Raw genomic sequence first — 20,011 nt, 5'->3', positions numbered from 1 at the left:
TCAGGACGGGATTGGAATGTTAATGGGACCTCGGGATTGAACGTAGTGATTCCCTAGTGTGGCTCAAAATGTCGTTATTGATAAGAAACCCCACAAGACTGATGAATTGTCCATGTTAACAATTAAATAAGATAAACCACATTCACTGGTAATATCGGGAACGAGGTGCAAGATGGGGTAAAGCATAAACCACAAGGAGAGAATAACAGGGTGGTCCAGAAAGTAAGGAAGAAAGAAACGAAAGTGGAGACATAATTAACGACCGAAAATGAAGTAAGTGGGTAGGAATAAGGGGGAAAGATGGAATTGATGCAACATGGACAGACACAGAGTGAGACCCAGACAAATACAGACATAGACACAGACCCAGACATATACAGACACAGGCACAGACCCAGACATGTACAGACACAGACACAGACCCAGACATGTACAGATACAGACAAGACCGAAACATATACGCACAGACACAGAAATACAGACACAAACCCAGACATGTACAGACATAGACAAGACAAAAACAGATACAGGCACCGACACAAACATTGACAGACACAGTCACAGACACAGACTGAAATATAGACCCAGACATATACAGTTACGCAAAGACACACACCCATACCAACACACACAAACGCAAACACACACAGAATGATACGCGCGCTTACACAAACAAACGCAAGTAGTTGCACGTCATTCATGGGAAAGCAATGCTGTTTTTTTTCCATAGCAGAGTGGCGCAGCGGAAGCGTTCTGGGCCCATAACCCAGAGGTCGATGGATCGAAACCATCCTCTCCTATCTCAACTGCTAACAACAAAAATTTTCCGTCAGTGCGCTTTAAAACACAAGGCCATCTCATCATTGGTAGATGCAAGGAAATCCATTGGCTTTCGGCTGGACAGTACTTTTATATGTTATCCTTTTTAATTTTTACGGAGGTCTCTGTTTGGTTGGAAAGATTAACCGATTGTGTATTGAGGTATCTTAATGTCATCTATTCTCTGCGGAATCTTGTATAAAAACAGAAAAATGCTGAAAACACGCAATGGGTAGGCAACATTCGCAGAAATAAGAGATTTGATGTTTCCGGTGGATGCCCGTTCGTCCCAACTGGAAAAGAGAAAAAATACACAAAATGCTGGAGGAATTTAGCAAGCCAGGCGGCATCTACGGAAAAGAGTACACCCGACGTTTCCGGCCGAGACCCTTCATCAGGACTGGAGAAAAAGATGAGAAACCCTTGCAGAGGAGCTTCTCTCTCTCTCTCTCTCTCTCTCTCTCTCTCTCTCTCTCTCTCTCTCTCTCACTCACTCTCTCTCTCTCTCTCTCTCTCTCTCTCTCTCTTTCCAAACCGTTCCCTGCATCGATTACTCAGACAATAAATCCTGTTGGGGAATGCTCTTCATCCCAATGCACAATCAGGCACAAATTGGAGCGTGTCCTCTGGCCAGTGCTCGACAAAGAAGTAGCTGAATCGGACAGGATTCCCGAGACCTCTCCGGTCGCAGAGGAAGAAATGTAAAATGTCTGAAAAGTGCCGGTTTCGCAGTCCCCGAACAAATATCGGTTTAACCCCTTGAGACCTCGTGTGTTCGGACATCTGAATGACAGGTTTACTTTCGCGCTGGTTTCTCGTCACTGGTTAGTAAACCCGCCCGTCACGGACATGAAGTTCTATTTCTCTAACTTTCGGTAATGTTTCATGCCTCCTTTACCATTTCCACTTTTCTTTTCCATCTCTCATTATTTTCCTACCTGCCCATCACCTCCCTCTGGTGTTCGTCACTGTTTTCATTCTTCCATGGCTTTCTGTCCTCTCCTACTAGATTCCCCCTCTCTAGCCCTGTATCTCATACACCAATCAACTTCCCAGCTCTTTACTTCACCGGCCCCTCTCACAGTTTCACCTTTCGCCTTGTGTTTCTTCCCCCCTCCCCCACCTTCTAACTCTGACTCCTCGTCTTCTTTTCTCCATTCCTGATGAAGTGTCTCGGCCCCAAACATCGACTATACCCTTTTCCATTTATTCTGCCTAGCCTGCTGAGTCCCTCTAAAATTGTGTGTGTGTTGTCCAGATACAGGTGACGATCTCAACAGACTTGCAGGTGAAGTCTTGCTTCTCCTCGACGGACTATTTGTGTTTCTGAATAGTGGTGCAGGGGCAGGTGTAGCTGATGTTCCGATTACAGGGATTACAGGGATTACAAGTGTCTGCAGTGAGATCAGTGGGGAGGGATGAATGGACAAGGGAATCACAGAGAAAGTGATCCCGGCTGACAGTGGAGAGTAGGGTGGGGCAAGGATGTGTTTAGTGCTAGAATTCCTTTGAAGATGGTGGAATTATGTAAAATGTTGCCCTGGAAAGGGACACACGGGGGTGATACGTAAGAACAAGGGGAACTGTAACCCTGTTATGGCAGTGAGAAGATGTCTGAGAAATGGAGGCATGTATGAGGGTGAGAGTAGCAGCAATGAGACAGGAAGGGAAATGCCGTTCGCTGAAGAAGGAAGACATCGCTGATAATCTGACAAGGAAACCCTCACCCTGGGAACAGATGTGGTGGAGGCGAATAAAAGGGACGGCATTTGTACAGTAGGCAGGGTGGGAAGAGGAATAGTCAGGATAGCTGTGAGAGTCAGTAGGTTTATAGGAAGATATCACTAGATAGTCTGTCTCCAGAGATGGAGACAAAACTATTGAGAAATCAGAGACAGGTGTCAAACATGTGGAAATGAATTTAAGGGCACCTGGAAAGTTGGAGTCAAAGTTGATGATTTTTGTTTTTGAGCTCAGCATGGGTGCATGAAACAGTGCCAATGCAGTCTTCAGTGTGGCACAGAAAGAGTTAAGAAAGGACAGTCAGGAACGGATGCCGAAGACCTTCACCAGGATGCTCCACAGATTAGAGTATAGGAGGTCTGAGGAAAGTTTGAACAAACTTGTGTTCTCCCTGGGACCTCAGAAGCTGACCGGAAACCCGATGGAGGTGTTTAAAATCATGAGAGGGTAGTCAGAATCTTTTCCCCATGGTAGAAATGCCAATAGAAGAGGGTATGTTTCTGATAGCAATGGAAGCAGAGAGTTGCTGGAGATTGCGAAGCTTTTAGATGAACATGTGAATATGAAGTGACTGGATGATAAACAGAAGGATGGCATTTAATATGAATTGGCATCAATATTAGTACAATATCATGGGCCGAATGGCCTTTCCAGTGCTAGACCTGTTTTTTTTTGTTCCATATTCCAAGAAAAGGAACATTAAACGTCATGAGTGAGATTAAGAAAATTCAATGGTATTTTATAGACTGTTAAAACAGGAAGTTTGCAGTGGAGAATGTAGGAGCTCTCAAAAATAAACGAGGGAATTTCTGCCAGAAGCCAAATTATGTGATTAAAATACTAAATAAGTACTTTGCATCTTTATATTGGTAGATGAAATTTAATGCAGACAATTGTGACGTGTTGTACATACATTTCGCAACACTGTATTCCATCTGCCACAATTCCCACTACAATCACATTGCTTCCTCAGCACTATCAAACCCCTCCACCTATCTTCATGTCATCCGTAAACAGAGCCATCAATTCCATTATCTAAATCGTTGACAAACAATGTGAAAAGCAGCAGTCTCAAACTGACCTCTGAAGAACACCATTAGCTCACTAGCAGCCAACCAGAAAAGGTCCGTTCTATTTCTTCATTGTCCCCTGCCTGTCAGCCATTCCTCTATCCATGCCAGTATCTTTCCTGTAATGCCATAGGGCTTTATCTTGTTAAGCAGTTCCATGTGTGGCACCTTATCAAACGCCTTCTGAAATTCCAGGTAAATGACATCCACTGCCTTTCGTTTGTCTGACCTGCTTGTTACTTCCTCGAAGAACTCTAACAGATTTGTTAGGCAAGATTTCCTCATGAAGACTTTGACTTGTTTTATCATTAGTCTCCAAGTACCTTGAATCCGCATCCTTAATAATAGACTCCAACACTTTCCCAACTACTGACATTCAGCTAACTGGCCTATACTTTCCTTTCTTTTCCCTTCCTCCCTTCTTAAAGAGTGGAGTGACATTCCCAATGTTCCAGTCCTCCAGAAACATGCCAGAATCAAGCGATTCTTGAAAGATCATTGCCAATGCATCAGTTATCTCCTGAACAACCTCTCTCAGGACTCTGGGATGTAGTCCATCTGACCCAGGTGATTTATCCACCATAATGGTTTTGGGTCTGCCTAGGACTTTATCCTTTGTAATAGCAAAGGCACTCACACCTATTCCCTGACAGTCACAGACGTTTAGCACACTGCTAGTGTCTTCCACAATGAAGAAACAAGAAAAGTACCCATGAAGTTCATCTGCTATTTGTTTGTCCCCATTACTATCGCACCAGCATAATTTTCCTGTGGTGCAATATCAACTCTCACCACTCTTTTACTTTTTAGATAACGGAAAAAAAAAACGGGACAAATTACTTTTATAACGATCATATCACCATCGGTCCATCATTCTGCAGGAGACTCAGCTACTGACTGTCTGCAGTGGTGTATGACGTCGAATGACGTCCCGAGCTGCTTTCCAACTGGTCAGTCTGATTCCTCACTCTGGTGCAGTTCATGTTCTGTCCAGTTGATGTCGCCATCCTCCGACAGACCGGAGAGCACAACACCCAGTGAATAATCACCCGGAATCGGACTGAAGTGGAAGTGATCCCTTCAAAATTCGAAGACTTACACATCGTTTTCTGCCTATCACATTTTAAAAGCAGAAATAAAATATAAATATGATTATTAATGAACTTTCCAACAACAGGGAATTGGGCTGTAATGAGAGAACTTCCCTCGGCTAATCTTCGAGCGCAGTAGGTAACTGAATCACTGGAGAAACCTGAGACACTTCTAGGGGAAAGACACGAGTAAAAGGCTCCAGTATTGCAGTCAACACACATCAAAATAATCCTATTTACCCTTTTGTATTCTTATACATAAGACAGATGACAGAGTTAAATGCCAAGGGATGTTCCTCGTTAGTATGGTGGCTAGTATTCCCGCCTGTCACGCGGGAGACCGGGGTTCAGTTCCCCGACGAGGAGAATGCCATTTTACTACATTAGTATTCAAGAGGGATAATGAATTTTAAAAAGTAAATGCGGACAAGGAATTCGGTTTATGTGATCATTTCTTTGGATATTGGAAAGGTGGAATATCCCGGCTGCTGTGAGCTCGAGAATGTAGATCCGAGAAGAGAGCGACGTTGTGTTCAACCTCTTTCCTCAAATATAACCCGAGAATCTGTATCTCAGCAGCATTCGTTGTTACACTCAGTGACGGAGTCCATCACTCCGAACACATTTAAACCGGTGCTGTTGTTGTCAAATATCAACTCCCACATGGTCCCACCACCTTAGTAAAGGAACTGACCAATATCAGTCCTGATGCAGAATCTCGTTCCGAAACGTCGACCGTTTACTCTTTCCCATCGATGCTGCCTGGCCTGCTGAGTTGTTTCAGCATTTCGTGTGCGTTGCTTGGATTTCCAGCATCTGCAGATTTCTGTTGTTTGTGGCCAATATTCCGAGAGCTCGTCATTTGCATCCTCATCTTGTTTTGGTATGCAAAAGGGGAAGCCGGCCCTTTAACGACCTTTCTTGCCGATGTTGACTGCACACTATCTGTAAACTTTCCTTTGCCAAGGCGCTACATGAACTTGACTTGCTGTAACTTCCAGACTCCCTACTTCCCTTCCCTCGTCAATGACAGCACGGATTGTGGCTGCAGTTGACTTGCACAGAGAATTCGGCTCTCTTCAGTGACTATCTGAAGAGGAGGCCTGTTGAACTGTAATGGAGGCAGCTGTTATTTGCACCATTACTACACAGAGTGATCTCAGGCAGGACAGGAGAACAAGTGTCAAAACCAGCAAGGAAATAACCCTTGCCCACTGTACACTCCAGTTGCAGAATCTTCCGAGCAGGGAGTGAAGCTAATGAATAGACTTCCAAATGTGATGTCTCTCCTGTCCAAACTTCTTAACCTTAATTGCTTCCAACGGGATCTTCATGGCTAAAGCTGGTGATGTTCTCAGATATAGCAAGGATGTTTGTGCATCATTCCAGCCAATGATGGCACAACTACCTCCCCTCTCAGCCAACAGAAAGTTTAATTCTGGTCAGTTTTGAAAGGCCGCATTGCGGCTTGCTGCCACTTTGTTAGAAATGTCATTGGTGACCAGAGTTGTATCATGTAGCACTATAGCAGTGTCGTTAGCCAATTACTGCAACACTGGGGTCATACTGATGCTCTCTCGAGTCTGTCTGGTAGGTGTCCAGAACAGGAACACTACAATCCAGTTACACTCATCAGTCTCCTTCGTCCTTCAATGCTGGCAGGTGTTAGTATTTGCTGCTACATACACCAAAGAATAATAACCGCTTGACAGGTCCTGTTCAGGCCAAATACCCCATTTAAAGGGAAAGGGATACCCTTGGCAAACAGCAGTAGGCCTGCCAGCCAATACTGTAAGTGCCATTAACAGAAGTTGCAAGATCACTGGTGACATGGACATCACACGTACTATTACCTAAAACTGATGCCATTACCCGGTAGTTGCAGTAACAGACTTCACCCTCATCCTCATGAAGCAGCTTCGGAGCTGAGAATTTATGCAGTCCATGATGAGAAGTTTATTGCCATCGTTCAAAGCAGTTCCATTGGCAAGTGTGATTTCTCTGGGCAGTGCGGTCCAGTGCTCCCTTCACAGCTCTAACCTTCTTATCAGAGTGGTAGACAGAATCAAACTCAGTACAACTGAGGGATGGGCTTTGTTGTAACCGTGCCTGCGGGAGGCAGGGGTACAGCGGGTTATAGACATTACTTGCTGCTCAGACTCTGCTACAAGTTGTTTCTTGTTAAACACTGTAGAGTGCTCTTTCTGTGCCTTTTCATTCTCTAACTTTAGTTCATATTTTTTGCTCTTACTGCGACAATCATATAACTATTTTTTGCATTTCACTCTTCCAGTAAACAGTCACAGGACATCTGCTAGCTTTCTCCCATTTTTCTCCTTATATCTGTACTTCTGCAAGCACTCGCTTCTTCCATTCCACCCACTTCTCAACATATTTCCTACTTTCTGCTCCATAACGTGCCAATACACACGCCACCGGAGTCCTCCTGATGTCCAGGACAGGGACTGTCACGTGACCATCAGATACACAATCCAGGCACTCACTCATACTTCAGAATTCACTTTCTCACTCTGTCGCTTCTTTCATAATCATGGGATCGAATCCACCCCGAGGCAGTCTCTATCCATCATGCACCAATGGGATTCAATCCAACATGAGGCATCCTCTTGTCCCATCGATTCATAAGATCCAGCCCGGCCCGAGGCAGCTACTGTTTCCATCTGTTCACTCACCTGATTCGAGCCCAACTAATGCCCCTGTTTTACTGTTGCAGCTTTCCCACATTTGACAAAGGTGATCGACTACTCCACACAGGAGGAATTCTGTGTGAGGACTGATCGGCCAATGGGGCTGAATTCCTTTTTACTGTACAATAAACTCAAGGGTTTGGTATCTTCGAGGAAACTTCGTGTATCTACCATCACCATTAGCTGTAATCTGCAAACTCGCACACGTTCTTCAAATAAACATTAGTTAGCTGTGCACAAGGAGAACAACATGGCCTCTGAACCAAACTGTTCGCAAGTTTGAACAAAGAAATACCACTTCTTAGAGTTGTTTATTCGGAGACTGAAAATGACCAAATGGTAATCTGTCCCTCCTCCTCCACCCCCACTCTTTGCTTTCTGCAGCGATTGCTCCCGATGCGACTCCCTTGTCCACGACGATCCCTACTGATCCCCCTCCTGGTGTTTATCCTTGCAAACGGAACAAGTGCCACTTGTGCCCCTACACCACCTCCCTCACTACCATTCATTGCCCCAAGAGTCTGAGGTGACACTTTCACCGGCAAGTATGTTGGTGTTGGCTACTGTATCCAGTGGCCATATTGTGGTATGGTGTATATCGGAGAAACCTGACGTCTCGTCAAGGATCTTCGCTCCATCTGGCAGAAAAAGTGGGATCTCCCGGTGGACACTCATTTCAATTTTACCTTCTATTCCCATTCCGACATGTCAGACCATGGTCTCCTCTATTACTACCATGAGTCCACACTCAGGTTGGCGGAGCAATACCTTATATTCCGTTTGGGTAGGCTTCAGCCTGATGGCATGAACACTGATTTCTCAAACTTCTGGTAATTGCCCTCTCCTCTCCATCACCATTCCCCATTCTCCATTCCTATTTCCCTCTCTTACCTTATCTCCTTACCAGTCCTTCACCCTTTCTTTCATGGTCTTCTATCCATTACTATCACATCCCCCAATCCCTTTATCTCTTCTACCAATCAATTTTCCAGCTCTTTACTTCACCCCGGCCACCACTTTACCTATCACCTACCTTATCTCCCCACCTTCTTAATCTGACCTTTTTATTTCCAGTCCTAATTAACGGCCTCAGCCCAAAACGTCAACTGTTTACTCTTTTCCATAGCTGCTGCCTGGCCTCCTGAGTTCCACCAGCATTTTGTGCGCGTCGCTTTGGATTTTCAGCATCTGCATATTTCCTCGTGTTTGCAATGTTTTTGTTCAAATTCCTTGTGTCCTTGTTTAGTCAATCTTCAAACTAAAATAATACAGTATTGATAGCCAAAAGAATCTGCATATTAAAGACAATGATAACTCAGAATTAGTAAGGGAAATATTACACTATAATCTGTCATTTGCTATAATTGTCATTATGTTGTCTTGGTATGTAAGTGGATCCAATCCCCTTCTGTGAAAGGGAAGCTCTGCTTTTCAAAGACCTTTCTTGCCGAGATTGACTGTACGCTATCTGAAAACTATCCTTACCTGAGCAATAACGTAACTCTTGCCTTGTTGCAAATTGCACTGGTTCACCAACTGAAAGGTCGGTCACTTGGCTCATTTCCGGGAACGGGATACAATGCATAACCTCACCTCTACTTGGACCACGCATGAACTGCTTAAAGAAACCCTTTTAGACATGGCTAACAAATACTGCCCTATCAAATCTATTGCTCCATTAGAGTCCCCAGGCAATGTTGGAGCGGTTCGAAGTTCAACAGTTCCAAGTACATTTATTATCAAAGTATATATACATTAAGCAAATTCGAGATTCGTCTCCTAACAAGCAGCCACAAAAACAAAGAAGCCCCCTCCCAAATCAAGTAAAAAAGACCGTCGAGCACCCAACATACAGAGAAGAAACAAATGCGAGCAAACAACATTCTGAACTGAATTCCGCCATCGAGCCCACAATTCAACGCGGAGCCGAGTGAACTTCGTGGAACAGTGATATGAGGGGCTCAGGTCTTGGCACCCCGATATTTTCAGTTTGATCCGGCACCTAAATCGATGGCCAAACGTCGGGTTTAATCGCCTCGATATGATCTGGGGCCTGGACCTCGTCGGGTCGATCTGATCCCCGATTCGGCACGGCGATTAACTCTGGGTCCAAGCATCGAGTTCAGTCGAATCGGTTTGCGCTGGTGCCCGAACGTCGCCACCTCCTTTCGGCCATCGGCACGGCGCTGAAATTGATCGAACCGTGAGTCCGCCTCGCTCTTGGCGACCGGTCCGTCTCCTGACCTCGCCTCGGTTCTGCCGCTGCGAATTACCTTAAAGACCTAAGGGAAGTTATTACTTGCAGTGATCATTAGTCAGAAAAAGCTGAATTAAATATATATATATTTCGTGTTTCATTAGCCACCAGCCAGAACTCGCTTAAGTTCACCATCACCATCTTAAACCCGTTCCGAATCAACACCCACTGTGATTATCCTGAAGTCACCCATAATGATAACACTGTTTTTGCTCCTTCCTAAAATCTGTCTCTGTGACTGATGGAGATGAGGCTGTATAACATCAGATTAATTGCCGTCCTTAATTTTGTAGACTCACTCTTAATGCTTCTCACATTCAACTGAACACATCTCAATCCATCTGTGCTGTCGTTTATATTCCTGAGCTCCTGCCCATCCATCCATACAGTATTACTGTGCATGACATCTAACTTAGATTCAATCCCTCCATTCAGTGACTGGTGTTCTGGTTCACATCGCCCTGTCAATCTCGTTTCAACCCTCCTGGGAGCAGTAATGAACTTTATGATACTGACCCCCCTCCAGTGAAGGTACAAACTATCCCTCGTGTACAAGTCATCCCCACACCAGGAGAAGTCCCGATGATAGGGTAAATGCAAGCAGACTTTTCCCTCGGAGGCTGGGTGGGACTCCAACTGGAGATCATGGGTTAAGGTTGGTTGGTGATAAAGTTTAATCAGAACACAAAGGGAAAATTTATCACTCAGATGGGAGTTTTGGAACGAGCTGCCAACACGTGATGCATGCAAATTTGATGTCAACATTTAGGAGAAGTTTTGGCTAGGTACACGGATGGTAGGGTATAGAGGGATATGTTCCCAGTACAGTTCGATGGGAGTGGACAGTTTAAATGATTTGGCACAGACTAGATGGACCGAATGACCTGTTTCTCTGCTATACTTTTCAATGGCGCTATGAATCTATGATCCAGAGTCCTGAAACCTGCCCCTGCACCAGCACCTCGGTCACACATTCATCTGCTCTAACTTTCTGTTCCTACCCCCACTACCACACGGTACCGGGAGTACCCGGAGATTACAACGCTTCAGGTCCTGCTCTTTAACTTCTTCCCTAACTCTCTATATTCACAGTACTGGGCATCATCTGCTTTCTACCTGTCCATTGGTACCGACGTGAACTACCACCTCCGGCTGAATAAACACTGACCCCCTTGAGAGTTTTCTGTAGCTGCTCCGAGACGTCCCTGACCCTGGCGCCAGGGAGGGGCACTCCGGTTTATGATGGCGCTGGTGAAGCACGGCGATGACTTATCGGTATCAAACAAAACCACGAACTACTTTATTAATCTCACATTTTCAGGTAGACGATCACTGCAATCAATAGGCTGTTGCTTGCCATTCGGAGTTGAGCTTTTCAGCTGCCTATACGAACTGGAATTTCTGCGGTGTGAACTGCAGTTTTGAAGATGCAGGGCGGTTGTGCGTGGCGCATTCGGACCGAATCGAGGCGACGGGGCCCGGGCCGAAGAGTGGGACAATGTTTGGCCACTCCTGGAGCAGACTTGGAGGTGATTGGATGTGACAGAACTGAGCAGAGACAAGCGGCCGCAATGCAGAGTAGAGGTGGCGGGGCCTGGGCCCAGGCCTGCGAGGTAGAAAACACCCGAGTGATCGGTCTAAGTGCCAGGTCAGCGTGTTGAAGCCGGAGCAAGGGATGGGCCGGTTCAGCTGGCTGCTCTGCGAGGTTCACTCGTCTCTCCACTGAACTGAGGCTCTGGCTGCAACTAATGGGCTGCTGCAGCGGCTGCAGTGATGACTGGCCACAGAACACTAGACTCACTCTTGTGAACTTCAGTTGTCTGCTGCCACTCTCAGCAGCTCAGCTTCTCCACCTTTCTGAGGAAAACAAAGCCAAGCCATCTAGTTTCACCTCTTCACAGAAAGGCCACATGCCAGACAACATCCTGCCGAATCTGCTCTACACTGTCAGGGAGGTTCATTGCTGCTCCCTGGGACTGGCGGGGGGATGGGGACCAGAGCACGAGGTCACAGATTACAGTGATATCATGTTCGTCTGAAACCTCTTCGTTAATCTAATTTCTCTTTATTTTCAATCATTAACTGCCACACCACCCACAAGACTTTCTGTTCTTTCCCGATGTAATTAAACTTTTCAGCGAGAAATCAACTAATACAGTATTACATATCTCGGCATTAACATTGTCCTGATGAGGGTTCGATCCAAATCGGCGTCTATTTCTTACCTCCCACCGACAGTCCTGTAGACAATTTAATATGTCTGTTAAGTTTTATATCTCGTTCGTTACTTCCCTTTTTAAATATTTGTTATTTTCCTTTCCGTAGGCCCGGTATAGACATCCGGCTTCCCCACCGCGAAAACCCCACCCCGCCCCAGTCGAGCCTGTTTCATGATTTATTTGTAATATTTGGAGGATTCCCATTGGCTGCTCTGACTGACAATTTATTCCCCCCCCCCCCCGAGGCTGGCGCCTAACCGTCACGTGATACACAACGATTAACGAGTAGTTTAATGGTGACGTCACAGAGAACGCGCGCTGATCGCGAGACTCGTTCCCTTGGCAACGGGCCGGGGCGCGGGAATGGAGAGAGAGACCGGAGAGGGGCTTTCGGTGTTTCTTAACGGGGAGTCCCGCAAAAAGCTTTGCTGAATTTTCAGAAGGATAGAACGATAGCAAGCAGAGTTATTAGGAATGACAAAAGGGCGGCTTGAGGGCATTTGCTGATCAATTGGGAGGGAATCTGGTCTGCCAGGGGTGTGAAGAATGCTAAATAAAATGAATGGTGTCAGAAGATATAGCAAGTATTAATGGGGAATGAAAACTTGGCGGCAACGGACAAAGAAAAGGAAGAATTAATGCGAAACCTGTTTACAAAGATATCTAGTCTAGACGAACAACACACACAAAATGCCTGAGGAACTCAGCAGGCCAGGCAGCATCTATGGAAAGGAGTACCGTCGACGTTTCGGGCCGAGACCTTTCGGCGGTTTGTGGTAGACTAGTCTACATAGGGGATGAGTATATTAAGAAACAAGAGCATATTTTGATGAACAATGGGAAGATCTATGAGAATCGTGGCGTTTGAGAGTGCCTTGGATGATGACTTTAAGTTGGATTAATTGACATTTGTTGTCAATAGGTCAAGTCAGACAACCCAGGATATGATATGGGAAGCTATCATATACTCCATCTGCCCGAGGCAGCCTGAAAGAGGTTCTTTGAGTTTTATAAGAAGATCTGGAAGTTAGGGATGTTTCCAGGAGACTGGAAAAGGGCTGCTGTGCTGTCCATTCTTTGTTTTAGAGACGAGAGAATTATTTCGTCCCTACTAATTTGCGTTTCGTTAAAGGAGATCTAAGACGCCCTGGTACCACTGGGAAACGATATTCTGAAAGCTTTTTACAGTAAAGTATCAGCAGTTTTTGCACATTGAAAAATCAAGGAGGGAGGTTTTTTTTATATTAAACTCAGTAAGCTTGGCATTGGTGGCAAGTTTTACAACTGCATATTGTTTTATTTCGGCCTGTCATTCGGAGTGGTGGTGGGTTGTGAAGAAATGCCATCAGAATTTGCAGACGCCTCACACTCAGGATGGTGTTATTAGCTCAATATTGTTTAATCTGAGGATTAAGGATATTTGGTGGTGTTGGGCCTGGGCTTGGTCTGGCTTTATGTGCAGATGATGGGGTCTGTGGAAAAGGGGTTGCAATGCCGCCTATGTGCTACGGTCTGTATACGCAGTGTTAACAGTAATGGAGGAATAGTCTCTGGGCTGGGTTTTAAATTTTCTGTGTCCAAATCAAAATGTGTGTGTTTACTCGGAAACATAGTGTGGATTGTATTCACTTTACTGTGTATGAGTGTTTGCTGTCTAGTGTTCCTGTGTTTAACTATAACGGGCTTTGGCTGATGTGGAGAGCAAATACAAAGTGTTTGGAGGATAAATGTAAACAGGTCATTAACTTTATGCACAGTGTGGCTGGATTTGACTGTGGCTCTTCCAGGGTGTTCTATTGACAATTTATTGTCCTTTAATACAGGTTGTTTAATTTATAGAGAGACAGCTCATTCTGTTTTATATAGGTTGGATGTTCTACAAACCAGTGCACTGTGAATCTGTAATGGAGCGTTCCGGACCACAGCTAGAGATGCATTGGAGGTTAAACAAGGCGAGATGTCTCTTGACCTGCCGGGAGAAATAAACAATGAGCCTTGCAAACTGGACTTGCTTAATAGAATGAGGACGTCACGTCTGACAAATTCTGTTTTAATGGGTTGTTGGGAATATACCGGCAGAGCTGATAAATGTTTTCTGTAGACACTTAGAGAGTAAGTGTGGGAGTACGGTCTTGGGGATTTGTGGACAACTGGCCTGGCCTGGAGTTCCATCATGGACATTTCCAGATGTGGGAATACATTTGAGATTTCCAGAGGATAAACAAACTCTTGTTGGGGTGAGAGGGTATCGGGTTATTTACGGCATCAGTATTATTTCCTTTTTGCCTATCTTTAGATTGTTCTGAAAACCCAGTTGGTAACCAGGTGTGTTATTTATCCCCTGGTTTAATGTTGAGCATAGAACATAGAACATAGAATAGTACAGCGCAGTACAGGCCCTTCGGCCCACAATGTTGTGCCGACCCTCAAACCCTGCCTTCCATATAAGCCCCCACCTTAGATTCCTCCATATACCTGTCTAGTAGTCTCTTAAACTTCACTAGTGTATCTGCCTCCACCACTGACTCAGGCAGTGCATTCCACGCACCAACCACTCTCTGAGTAAACAATCTTCCTCTAATATCCCCCTTGAACTTCCCACCCCTTGCCTTAAAGCCATGTCCTCTTGTATTGAGCAATGGTGCCCTGGGGAAGAGGCACTGGATATCCACTCTATCTGTTCCTCTTATTAATTTTTACTCTCTATCATGTCTCCTCTCATCCTCTTTCTCTCCAAAGAGTAAAGCCCTAGCTCCCTTAATCTCTGATCATAATGCACACTTTCTAAACCAGGCAGCATCCTGGTAAATCTCCTCTGTACCCTTTCCAATGCTTCCACATCCTTCCTATAGTGAGGCGACCAGAAATGGACACAGTACTCCAAGTGTGGCCTAACCAGAGTTTTATAGAGCTGCATCATTACATCGCGACTCTTAAACTCTATCCCTCGACTTATGAAAGCTAACACCCCATAAGCTTTCTTAACTACCCTATCCACCTGTGAGGCAACTTTCAGGGATCTGTGGACATGTACCCCGAGATCCTTCTGCTCCTCCACACTACCAAGTATCCTGCCATTTACTTTGAACTCTGCCTTGGAGTTTGTCCTTCCAAAGTGGACAGGTGGGTAAACGTTGCCTGTCTATACAGCAGAACTCATGACCATTATCATTAGTCTGCAATGGGTTGAACAAGTTAAGTGAAACAGAGTTGTGATCTGCCCAGACACTGCCTCGGTACTGCAGAGTTTCGAATCGAAGTCTTCAAGGGGATCATAGCTGATCTGTTGATGGAAGTGTATTCTGATCTATATGTTCTGATGTGTGTGGGAAGAAGACAGAACACAGAACACAGAAATTTACAGCGCATTACAGGACCTCCGGCTCACAACGTTGTGCCGACCATGTAACTTACTCTGGAAACTGCCTAGAATTTCCCTAGAGCATAGCCCTCTATATTTCTGAGCCCCGTGTACCTATAAGAGGCTCTTAAAAGACTCTATTGGATCCGCCTCTACCACCGCCGCCGCAGTGCATCCCAGGCACCCACCACTCTCTATGTGAAAACTTACCCCTGACGTCAATGCCCCGCATCATCTTATACACCTCTATCAGGTCACCTCCCATTCTCCGTACTTGCGTACTTACGTACTTGCACACACTTTCTCTTACGTACTTGCACTTGTGTGTGTGTCGGGTAATGAAAGGGCAGATGTTACAGCAAGCAGACACTTACTAAGTCCGAGGCAGATATTCTAGTTCATACGGGAAGGCATGAAGCCAAATGTTGCACTAGATTGGGAAATAGCAGAAATTGTGGGATAGGAGTTGCAGAGGGAGGTAGTATTATAGTTTGTTTCCATCAGTCCAAACGATGCACCTTTTAGGAAGGAATGGGAGGGAAGGTGTATGGTTTATGAGACTAATGGTTGGACATACTGGTTTACACTCCTCTTTGGTACTTGTTGGGTAGTATGGGAATTGGCCGTGGGATTTTTTTTTTTGTAATATCCCAGAGACGGTGGAGCATGTGATCATGATGTGCCACAGATATTCTTTGGAAAGTTGGAAGCTGTTTAGGCATTTGTTGGGTCGAGCCGGGGTGCGGAATTTGCAGGATATACTGGTACCTCTGGCCGGGACGGTTAAGTCGTGTAGGGCCCTGGTGAACGTTTTAGTTAAAATAGATTTGTGATGTCGCATCTGATCCCCATCAAGCGTCCCCTCATACTCCATTACAGTAGGTGGTGCTAATGCACCTGATGGGAGAAAGTAGGAAGAGAGTGGAACAAGTCCGGGACGGCGGCCCCTGCTACCCCGCAGACGTCACCATTGCAGTCAGTCCCTGCGCTCTGCTTCAGTGTCCTGGCGCCCTGTCATTGAGAGCCCATTGGGGGCTCCCTCAGCACACGTAGATCCGTGTGACAGGAATAGGGCCCGGCTCCGCCTTCTCCAGGATAGCTGGGAAACGGCAAACACCTTTGTCCCAACTGCTGAGGCCAACATGGGGATCTCTGGGTTTGTCATCGCGATATAATGAAAATTTATCCCGCTGTAATAGAGTTTTTTCTCCGACCAAATGCCCCATGGATTTCAGGGTGAAAGGTCACCGAGCAAAATGTGGACTCTGTTTCTCCTTTCACAGATGCTGAGTATTTCCAGCAGTTTCTGCGTTTTGTTCAGGATCATTTCTGTTTGTCTGACCCTGTCACATGTGAACATAGTAATTGTGGCCGAGTGGTTAAGGCGATGGATGACAAATCGATTATGTTGTCTCTGCATAGTTTTGAATCCTGACAATTACCTTCCGCTTCATTTTTTGTTTTATATTCTTCGTGACTCTCTGATCCGCCTCACCGACACGGATTGTAAAAGAACGGGTGCAAAAACCAGTATCTGGTCACCGTATCTAAACCCAGGAAGAGCCGATTTATTCCAATTTATTTCAGGATGTCTCCGTGGCGCAATCCATCAAAGCCTTGCGCGTTACCGGAACATCAGTGATCGAGGCCACTCATAGTCTCTGGAAATACTGCAGCTTTTGTTGTCTATGTGTGTTGTATTCATTAAAAGCGATAACCACATTTATAAAATAGAATACTATCACCACTTGCCTTTCTTTGCATGCAGTTTGCCATGAAATGAATGGACAGAACATGGAATATGAAACCAATACAAACTCTCATTTGGCACCAGTATATCAAACGTTTGCCCTGCAACCAATACGTATTGCGGCGGTTCCATCGGATACCAGCTCCTCTGTGCCCTCTGCTGGCCACTGGTTATAACACAAGACTCAGCTCCTCTCTGCCTTCTGGTGGCAGGTGGCTATAACACTAGACCCAGAACCCCAACTGGGAAGTAGCTGATTTATTGACCTCACTTAGTCTCTTTGTGTCATTTTCCGACCCAGGAGTCCGGATGTTTCGTTCACATCATCGTGCAAGATAAATAAACCCACAACTTGACATCCTCACGACACGGTTGACGGCATTCCAGACTGCAGGGAACAATGTTTATTTGGGTAGTCGATGATCAATCCGTTCCAGTCTGAAGAATGTGAAGAAGTGATTTCCGATTTAAACATTTTCTCTTTAATTTGGCGTGGATGCGAATTTCCAAAAATGTTCTGTTTGTATTCAGGACAAATGTGCAGTCTTGTGTTTGGTGAAATATTTGCTTCTTCCGCCTTCACGTTGGCCTTTTAAACTAATACTCTGATTTTATATATTTTTTAAAAAGCCTATTTTTTCTTTTTGCCTGAAACTCCTTAAATTTTGCAGGTCAGTGGTGTGGGACCGTCAGACAGTCACGTCTCCTTTTCTCCCTGACGCAGGTCTCCACAATGAGAATAAATCAAGGAGAGGTCAGACATATTTTCATATACAAAAGGGATCAAAGGGCGTGCCTGGTGATCGGAAAGAGAAACTGAGGTTAGGTGAGCGACCAGGATCGAAGTGAATGGCGGAATTGGCTCGAAAAGTAGAATAGCCTACTCCGGCTTCTATTTTCTATCTTTCAACGCCCAATCTTTGTGATCAGAGTCTCAGACAGAAGAGATCATCGTTCATGTGACAGTGGTGACCTGGCTCAGTGGAGGAGCGCATGTGTGAACTCCAGGGCTCAAACCCCGAATTTCCACATAGTTGTTTGTGAAGTTTGAAATCTGAGCGGAAAATCCCAGATGAAGAAATTTCCTGCACTATCGTTGGCCTTTCATTGCCGTCGTTGAGGCGCCACGATAACCCTGTAACACGTCCGGTAGGTAAGAATGGTTCCTTGCTGTATATCAGTCATCGGTAGGGAAATTCTAAAAACACCCCCACTTTTAAGGAAGGGACGAAAGCTCGGCCGTGGTGTTCTGAACATTACAGCAACAACTACAACTCTCATTGAAACATACTGAATGTGGAAGAACCAAGATTATGTGGACGTGGAGAGGATGTTTCCTATGGTGGGGGTGTCCAGAACTAGAGGGCACAGCCGCAAATTTGAGGGGCGACCTTTTAGACTGAGGTGAGGAGGATTTTGTTTTAGTCAGAGAGTAACAAATCTGTGGAACGCTCAGCCGCAGACTGCGGTGGAGGCAAGTGTATGGGGTTGAGTGGGATCCGGGATCAGCCAGGATGGAATGGCGGAGCAGACTTGATGAGCTGAATGACCGATTTCTGCTCCTATGTCTTATAGTCTTATAGTCTAACTAAATCCTGATGAAGGGATGGTTTGAGGTACGTGCTTGCGATGCGGAAACCAAGTGAGCATCTAAATCCGCGAGTTCCGTTCACAGGGAGACGAGGTCAACTTCTGGTTCAGCTTGGAATTCCAACATTCATTCAATGATCAGGACAGGATTGGAACGTTAATGGGACCTCGGGATTGAACGTAGTGATTCCCGAGTGTGGCTCAGAATGGCGTTATTTATAAGAAGCCCCACAAGAAGGATGAATTGTATATGTTAACAATTAATTAAGAAAAAAAACACATTCACTGGCAAATATCGGGAACAAGGTGCAAGGTGGGATAAAAGCATAAACGGCACGGAGAGAATAACTGGGTGGTCCAGAAAGTAAGGAAGAAAGAAACGAAAGTGGAGACAGAATTAACGACAGAAAGTGAAGTAAGTGGGTAGAAATAAGGACGAAAGATGGAATTGATGCAATATGGACAGACACAGAGGGAGACCCAGACATGTACAGACACAGACAAGACCTAAACATATACAGGCACTGACACAGACATAGACAGAAAAAGACAGAGACAGAGATGCAGACATTATACAGACACAGACATACAGACACAAACCCAGACATGTACAGACATAGAGAAGACAAGACAAAGACAGATACAGGCACCGACTCAAACATAGACAGACACAGTCACAGACACAGACTGAAATATAGACCCAGACATATACAGATACGCAAAGACACACACCCATACCAACACACACAAACGCAAACACACACACAATGATACGGGCGCATACACAAACAAACGCAAGAGATTGCACATCATTCATGGGAGAGCAATGCTGTTTTTTTTCCATAGCAGAGTGGCGCAGCGGAAGCGTACTGGGCCCATAACCCAGAGGTCGATGGATCGAAACCATCCTCTGCTATCTCAAATGCTGCCAACAATAATTTTCTGTCAGTGCGCTTTAAAACACGACGGCATCCCATAATTGGTAGATGCAAGGAAATCCACTGGCTTTCGGCTGGAATGTACGTCTATATGTTATCCTTTTAAATTTTTGCGGAGGTTTCTGTTTGGTTGGAAAGATTAACAGATTGAGGTATCTTAATGCCATCTATTCTCTGCAGAATAAACCCGTGTCTTGCATATAAAAAAAGAAAAAAAAATGCTGGAAACACGCAGTGGGTAGGCAACATTTGCAGAAAGAAGAGATTTGATGTTTCCGGTGGATGCCCGTTCGTCCCAACTGGAAAAGAGAGAAAATAAACAAAATGCTGGAGGAACTTAAAAGGCCAGGCGGCATCTATGGAAAAGAGTACACTCAACGTTTCCGGCCGAGACCCTTCATCAGGACTGGAGAAAAAGATGAGAAGACCTTGCAGAAGAGCTTCTCTCTCTCTCTCTCTCTCTCT

The sequence above is a fragment of the Mobula birostris genome, chromosome 28 (assembly GCF_030028105.1).
Source record: "Mobula birostris isolate sMobBir1 chromosome 28, sMobBir1.hap1, whole genome shotgun sequence".
NCBI lineage: Eukaryota > Metazoa > Chordata > Chondrichthyes > Myliobatiformes > Myliobatidae > Mobula > Mobula birostris.
This window is presented reverse-complemented; position numbering follows the sequence as displayed.